General features: G+C 36.8%; 1 long non-coding RNA gene across 1 annotated transcript; it reads right to left on the bottom strand.

Annotated features, from left to right (window-relative positions):
* Positions 1-1,453: 1,453 nt before the first annotated feature.
* LOC122135139 lies at positions 1,454-7,675 on the bottom strand. Its single transcript, XR_006153372.1, has 3 exons — positions 7,345-7,675; positions 5,346-5,432; positions 1,454-1,987 (listed from the first exon to the last, which is right to left on the bottom strand). It is a non-coding gene; the product is annotated as an uncharacterized LOC122135139 (long non-coding RNA).
* Between the last annotated feature and the right edge of the window lie 527 nt (positions 7,676-8,202).

The raw sequence follows: 8,202 nt of genomic DNA, 5'->3' as shown, positions 1-8,202 counted from the left end.
AGCACCCAGAGGAAACTCACGCCAGCACAGGGACCTGCCAACAAGAAGGACGTTGATCGTGCTTAAGGCCACTGCCTACTACTGACTAAACAGAGTACAACTCCTCCTCCCCACCAACTGTGATATCCTGATCAATATCACACTATGTTCATTAATTTAGGCCAGAGGATACTGAAAATAGTACACCAAAGGTTCTTGGACAGCATGCCATTGCTGGTGAATTTTCAAATATACATCAGCACATAACAGACTTTTTATACTGTACTTAGAAGTATGTGAACTGGGATTGAGCCAACATCTTGATAAGGATAAGGGCTTTTCACACATGAAACTGTAAACCGTGGGTCATTGTAAACCTGGGTGACTGTGAATAGCCAAGTACAACATGTTCCTGGATCAACATCCTTGTTGATCCTGGAACAACATTCCAATTAACCAATTAGAACTGAGGGATAATTTTTCAGGAAATATCAGTTTTAGGCTTACGATCAGGGTTAGGTGCTTCTACATCCTTGTTAATCAGCTATCATTTCACACTGATTTTAGGAATTAATTATGGGTAGAGTTAGGATTAGGGGTAGCGATTGGGTTAAGTCTGTATTTTTGGACAGTAATATTGATCCAGGAACATGTCTTACTTGGAAAAATCACGGCGACCCTAAACCTGTGAATCCTGTATGCATGGAGTATGAATACAGTCTCAGCATCCAGAATGTTGGCACTGTCATATTTTTTATTTTTTTATTTCATCACACAATGTAACTTTATTATCAGTCAGCTCCTTATATAAAGTTGGCTATATAAGTATGTCTAGCTTTCTGCTACACTGTACTCATGTAGGGAGATATTTACTATATATTGTAGCAAAACGTTTCAAAATGTAAACTAAACTATTACCCAACTCTAATCTGCTAAATGTGACTATAAAGGAAGATGGTAAGAATAAGATATTAAACATTAACATCAACATCATGATTTTCTGTAAAGCTGCTTTGAAATTATGTGTATTGTGAAAAGCTCTATATACATAAACTTGACTTACAGTATAACATTAGCCAGCCATGCGCTCAGATTTACCTTTCATTTAAAGTGTGTGACAAATGAACAGGAAGTAATATCAGCCATTAAATTGAAAAAATTAAAATAAATAAAAGCAACATAAATATACGTATGAGATGATGCCATGTGATGAGGTCATGTGGCAACCATGCAGAATACTGTTTAAGACATAAATATTGCATAAAGTTTCACATAAAAAAAGCTGTATAAGCAGCACTTACTTACAGTATAATGCAACAAGTTAGTATGCCAATCTGAACACAGTCCTTATTATTCACTCAATAATAACTAAAATACTATGCACAAATGAAAGAAAAACACACAATTGCCCAGATATTGAGTGCCAAAAAAATTACAATAATAAATACAAAAATAATAATCATATACAAGAGGGTCCAAAAAAGAAACCTTTAATTTGAATCTTGTTACATGCTCAAGACAATAAGCTACTGATATCACGCAAAACAAATACAGCTGTAATACAGTGACTGATTCTTAAACAGATATTGCTTTTTCCATTTCATGCATCACTCCGAGCACTTAATGAAGTATTCTTCCACTTGTTTTGTGCAAAATACACTCAGTTCTGTATCTTTGTAATAGAGATACACATTTGTGGTTCAACACTCGACTGTATTCATAAGTTCTAGCACTACAGTTGTGTTCTTCCAGTGTTTATAGACTGCTCTTGTAAATGAACTACTGCAGAAAGATTCCCGTCTGTCCTACATGTGAATGCAACGGCACACACAGTGATGTTTATTCCATCAGAGAAACACATTATTCCCTCAGACAGATGCATGGATGGACAGACAGATGGATGCATGTAGCTCTGTGAGAGAGGACAGATCCTTGTAATTCCTGCTATCTTGAAGGACTGCTGCTTCCAGATGGAGGACAGCAGAACTGATGCAGCACGCTATCATCCCTGTGAGAGAAGCACACTATAAGAACAGCATGTGAATGTGACGCACTGCACACTCTAGGCCAGCACTTCTAAGCAAGCATTGCTTCAGGATTTTATGTCAGACATGACGTGGTGGACCAAACACGTCATCAGCATTGTTTATCATATAAAGGTGAACAAAATGTTCTGACCTTGAACTGCATACAGATACAACACACATTTTTGTAGTTGACGTTCGACCAAACTATTTTGGCACATTTATTGAATGCGAAAAAATATATTTTGAAGAATGTGGGTAACCAAACAGTTTCTGGTCCCCATCGACTGGTTTCCCACATTCTTCAAAATATCTTCTTTTATGTATAGCAGAAGAAAGAAACTCATACAGGTTTGGAACAACCTGTGGGTGAGTAAATGACACAATGTACATTTTTAGGTTGAACGATCCCTTTAACATGACATAGGTCAAATGAGAAAACTAATCATTTTGTTAATCAGAAGTGCAATTTAGTCATTTGTTTAATGTAGACTGGGTGGTATTTTTTTCCTTTTGTAGTTTTGTTTAATTGTTGGCATCTGCATCATTTGGTCTCTAAAAAACAAGACAAAATCACAAATAAACAACAAAAATACAACAACAAAAATACGTTTTTTCCAATATGTTATTTCCAATGGTTGCATTTTATTTCCCAAACAGATCTGAGACTCATTTTAGAGTCAGCTGAGAACCGCTGGCCTAGAGATCCTAAAGCACATCTGACTTTTCTCCAGGCTGTTTACTGAAGCATGTTTCTATAGACCAGTCCCAGTGTCTGCAGCACATGTACATTACATGATGGCAGAAAACCAGCAGTATGTTGTATCCAAAAAATAGCTAGCCAAGTCACAATGAATTCAAAAGATAATTGGTCTGACAGTTTACATGGTTTATCTGCTCGTTTTATCTTCTGTATTTACTGGAACGATTCATGACCACAATTTACATAAAAAGAAACTAACAAACTAGTAATTTGTGGCCACAAATAAACAGGATGTGGGACCAAATTCTTACAGAAAGCAGTGAGGTTAATAAAGATTCGACCCACGAAAAAAGGTATGGTCTGCTTTGGGAGAGAGAATGTGTTGCTCACTGGATAGCACTGAGGCTATGCTTTGAGTGTAAATATTTGGGTCATTTTTGCCACCAGTTTGGTATGTGACATTGACAAAAGATTGGTCTATAACACATGGTTCACAATATTTTATTCCAATTTCAAAAATAAGCTAATAAAATTCCAGTTCATGAGAATAATAGGACAAACAACAGCCACCTCTAAAAAACTCCATGAATCTAATCAAGCATCAAAATCTCAGGTGAAATCAGACATTAAAAAATTGAATAAAAATACAACTGCAAACCATGTGTAAAAATATTTTTCATTTAGAATTCCAGTAACACTTTACAAAAAGTTAATGTTAGTTCATGTATTAACTAATATGAACAATACATTAAAGTATTTATTAATCTTTTTTAATGTCAGTTAATGAAAAAAAAAAAAGGGTTGTTCATTGTGAGTTCATGTTAAAGGGATACTCCACCCCAAAAGGAAAATGTTGTCATTAATCACTGACCCCCATGTTGTTCCAAACCCGTAAAAGCTTTGTTCGTCTTCGGAGCACAATTTAAGATATTTTGGATGAAAACCGGGAGGCTTGTGACTGTCCCATAGACTGCCAAATAAATAACAGTATCAAGGTCCAGGAAAGTATGAAAAGCGTCGTCAGAATACTCCATCTGCCATCAGTGATTCAACTGTAACGTTATGAAGCGACCAGAATACTTTTTGTACATGAAGAAAACAAAAATAACGACTTTATTCAACAATATGTCTCCTCTTTGTCATTCCACATCAGCGTAGCGCCATTTTTGAGAATCTGTGCAGTACGCAGGCGGCGTATGCTCTTCTGTGTCAGTCGTGCTGCACTGATGTGCTTTTTTCTTTCAAATCAAACCGTAAATATACTTTGAAAACATATCCTTGCAGCGCGGCTGACACAGAGGAGAGTATGCCGTCTGCGTACTGCACAGATTCTCAAAAAAAAAAAGGCGCTACGCTGATGTGGAGTGACACAGAGGAGACAAATTGTTGAATAAAGTCGTATAGTTTTATTCACGTACAAAAATATTGTTGTTGCTTCATAACGTTACGGTTGAATCACTGATGGCAGATTTGACGATGTCTTTCATACTTTTCTGGACCTTGACAATGTATTTTACTTGGCAGTCTATGGGACAGTCACAAGCCTCCTGGTTTTCATCCAAAATATCTTAAATTGTGTTCTGAAGATGAACAAAGCTTTTACGGATTTGGAACAACATGGGGGTAAGTGATCAATGACAAAATTTTCATTTTGGGATGGAGTATCCCTTTAATTCACAGCTCATTAACTGATGTTAAAAAGCACAACTTTGGATTGTAATAATGCATTAGTAATTGTTGAAATTATCATTAACTAAGATTAATAAATGCTGTAGAACTATTGTTCATTCATAGCTCGTGTTAACTAAAGTAGTACACTAATGGTAACTAATGAACCTTGTTGTAAAGTGTTCCCACAATTGCTGTAGCTGAAATGACTACTCAACTAGGGAGCAAACTGAGCCACATTCAAAGATTCAACAAGCTACATTTACACAAAGATTCACAACCGACAGAAATCGCTAACACTTAACTGATTCACAATGCTTCATATTTCAATTAGGCAAAATCATAATGAAAAAAAAAATACAATGCCGTTTTGTTGGTTGTTTAAATCATTTGGATTGTAATTTTATCTAAACATCTTCTTGTTGAAATTTTTTACATTTAAATTTCAATCAAATCACATAACGTTTCAAGACTTACAGGATGTTATTCTCATTAAACCTTGTTAAACAGTTTGATATCGAAACAAACAACATTCATTCTCATGAACTGGAATTACAATAAACAATGTAAAAAGTAAAAACACAGGTGAAAAGAGTCACATCACATTTCAGAATATTCATCCTGACACTAGAGATTCACAAATACCTTCAAATACCCCAATGCAAAGATTTCAAGTTCGTTAAACAATTACATTTGTTTTCTACCATTAAATGGTGAAGAAATTCAGGTACTGTAATTGTGAACCACTAAAATATTCAAATTCTTCCATCATATTATTTGTGATACTGTACTGCCAAAAGTATTATTATTGACAACTTATATTATGCATACAACCTTTCAAATGACTATAACAGAGATCAAACAAAAACAGGACATTATGCAACTTCTAGTTACATTCAGTGTGATCTGCAGTTTAACAGAACACATTCTGTCAGTCTAGAGAGTGAGTTCTGGACTCGAGCGCCTCTTACCTGCACTCAGAGAGAGGAGCAGGTACAGCTAGCTGCTTAGAGCACAACGGCGAGGGACAGCAGTACTGGTGCAAAGCATTTACACACCTACGACACAAGGAGAAACAAAGACGTCATCTACTCGACTCTACAAACAAACTTCAGCCCATCACGCTTACACATCCTCGTGTCCTGCAGTACTGACTGGCCAAGGTGTGGACATGATGAATCACATAAAAATTCATTCTCAGTCAGAATCTGATGAAGTCAGGAAAATCTAAGGATTTTCTACTGTTTCCTTTCCATTTTTAGGTGAACTGAAATCATCTCGTTACGATCGCTCTCATCTTGTGAAACACTATCCTTCTGAACTGTTTGTGTTTGTGTCTGATACTGATGAATAAATGACAGGTGAAGATGTGAGTTTATTTCTCCATGAGTACACAGGTCTTTATGTAGCTCTGCACCAGACTGCTGTCAAATACACAACGCCACTGCTTCAGTCACAGAGATCCACACACTTGAAACAAAGGGTAACAGGAATAGTTCACAAATAGAGCTTAAATGTCACTAATACATTTAAATGTCTGTCAAACATAATCGCTTCTCATGAGCGATCATGCAAAAAAATTCATCCACAAAAAATGGATAAATGGATACAAATATTGATGACATCACCTTGGCCACCTAATATCAAGTGGCACATTATGTCCCTGGCTGTAACATAATAAATAAATAAATTATAATAAAGAAAGAAAGAAAGAAAGAAAGATGAGGTATCTGCATTTTCCCAACTTCCTGTTTATATTATTATATTATATTATTAATAATAATATTAATAATAAAAAAACAAACATTTTGTTGTTGTTATCATTATCATCATCATCATCATCATCATTATTATTTTACAGCCATATTAATAAATCACAACATTTTGGCCTCATTGTGCAGCCCTATGAACAAGCACAGCAAACCTGTATTTGTTTTTAGCATATTTCAAATATATATTTTTATCAGAAAAATCACAATTAGATTTTTTTTCTCAGAAATCTGTGCAGTCCTAAATACAAGTAAAGAGAAAAAAGCTTTAGAGCAACAATACCAGTCATACAACACAAAATAACAAAATAAATATATTTCTGCTTATAATGATAACTGGACATCACTGGCTGACATACAAATGCAACGTGATGAGGTCATGTGACAACAATGTAGCATACTACTAACTGAAATGTTTATCTTTGCACACTTCACACTGTTCTGCATGCTATTTCTGTTTATGCTATTTCTTCTAAAATAGCTAGCGGTTAAAAGTATGCACTGTGCAGCACAAGCGGGACACTAGTATTCCTTAACCACCTTAAATTCACCATTGGATTGCCCAAATAGCCTTAAGCCAATGAACTAATGCTAAAATGCCCTTCAGTTTAACCTCAGTCACCTTGAGAGGACTGAATCTCCAATAAACGCCCACACATCTCTGATGCTGTTTTCAGATGCTTATTGTATGCTTCATATGCTGACAAGAGCAAGAACAAACAAACTGCAAAAATAAAAATCTAAAGCTTCAAAAAGATTTCTGCAGTTATTTGTGGGACAGATGGCCAGACTGAACACTGCGCATGAAGGAGAAATGCATCACGGATCACAGTTCATGAAATAACTTCATAATGCACATCAGCTACAGCCAAACACACACATACACACACACACACACACACACACAGGGTCACAGCCCCTCGTGTTTATACCACACATGAAGACACCTCAGCTCAGCAGAGCAAACATACAGCTATCACTGCCATTTACTGCACAGCACACCCTGAACACATTATGAGCACAAACAAATAATGTGTGTGAAGAACGCTGCATCACCATCATGATATTAGTCCATCATCACAAGCTCCCTGTGGAGCATACACACAATCGCAAGCAGTCTCCACGTAAAACACAGGACTCAGCACCGCGGTAAAACATCTGGAGAGAGCCGTCATGCATGCAGACTGCATCTGATACTCACATCATGCTGAGTCTGTGTGCCATGGCCGCGGCTCTGCGTGCACTCGTGTGCTGTACACTTGCTCATTCACGCTGCTCAACGCTACAGCGCTGCGCTCCTGGCCCGTGATGTCACACACGCATCACACACTTACATCAGCAAGATGTGGTTTGTTACATGCTGCGGGGGAGCACACACTGACACCGTGCAGAACAAGGACATGAAATCACGTGTGTGTGTGAGAGAGAGAGAGAGAGAGATCTTAGCATGTAAGACATGCTCTGCCTCCTCCATCTGCAGCCTTTAGTACAGTCCACAGCCAAGGCAGCTGATTGGCTCTCTGGTCTCCATAGAAACAGGAGGAAAGAGGCCCTGAATGCAGAGCCCATTACACACGTAATAATACATCAACATCACAGCCCAGAGGTCAAGCCAGGAAGAGAGAGAATCTCTTTCTGTTTGAGAAATTAAACAGAACGACCAGTAAATTAATCATTTGTGAATGTGAATTCCATGTGTGGAACTGCCATGAATATAATGTCACTATCTGAAAAAAAATTAATGGTAATAAAACAGTTGATTAAAAAAAATGTAATTTCTTAAAAAATATGGCCTGGAGATAAGTGGGAAATATGACCTGTACACTGTTGATTAACTATCAAACATATTTTGGTGCTACTGCTGTTAAATTGCCACATCACATGAAAGTAAAAAAAAATTCCAAAATTTCCACTTAATTCCAAAGAGAAAATTAAAACTTCACATTTCTGTAATGGTCCAGACTTCACTGGAGAAACTAATGGCACTTGACTGGTGTTTATGAATCAGACTGAGCTGTTGTTCTGTACGCATCCCCTGCTGCTGGACATACTGTAGGAT

The sequence above is a fragment of the Cyprinus carpio genome, chromosome A23 (assembly GCF_018340385.1).
Source record: "Cyprinus carpio isolate SPL01 chromosome A23, ASM1834038v1, whole genome shotgun sequence".
In the NCBI taxonomy this organism is placed as follows: Eukaryota; Metazoa; Chordata; class Actinopteri; order Cypriniformes; family Cyprinidae; genus Cyprinus; species Cyprinus carpio.
Note: the sequence above shows the minus strand (reverse complement) of the source record. Positions and strands in the feature narration are given on the sequence as shown.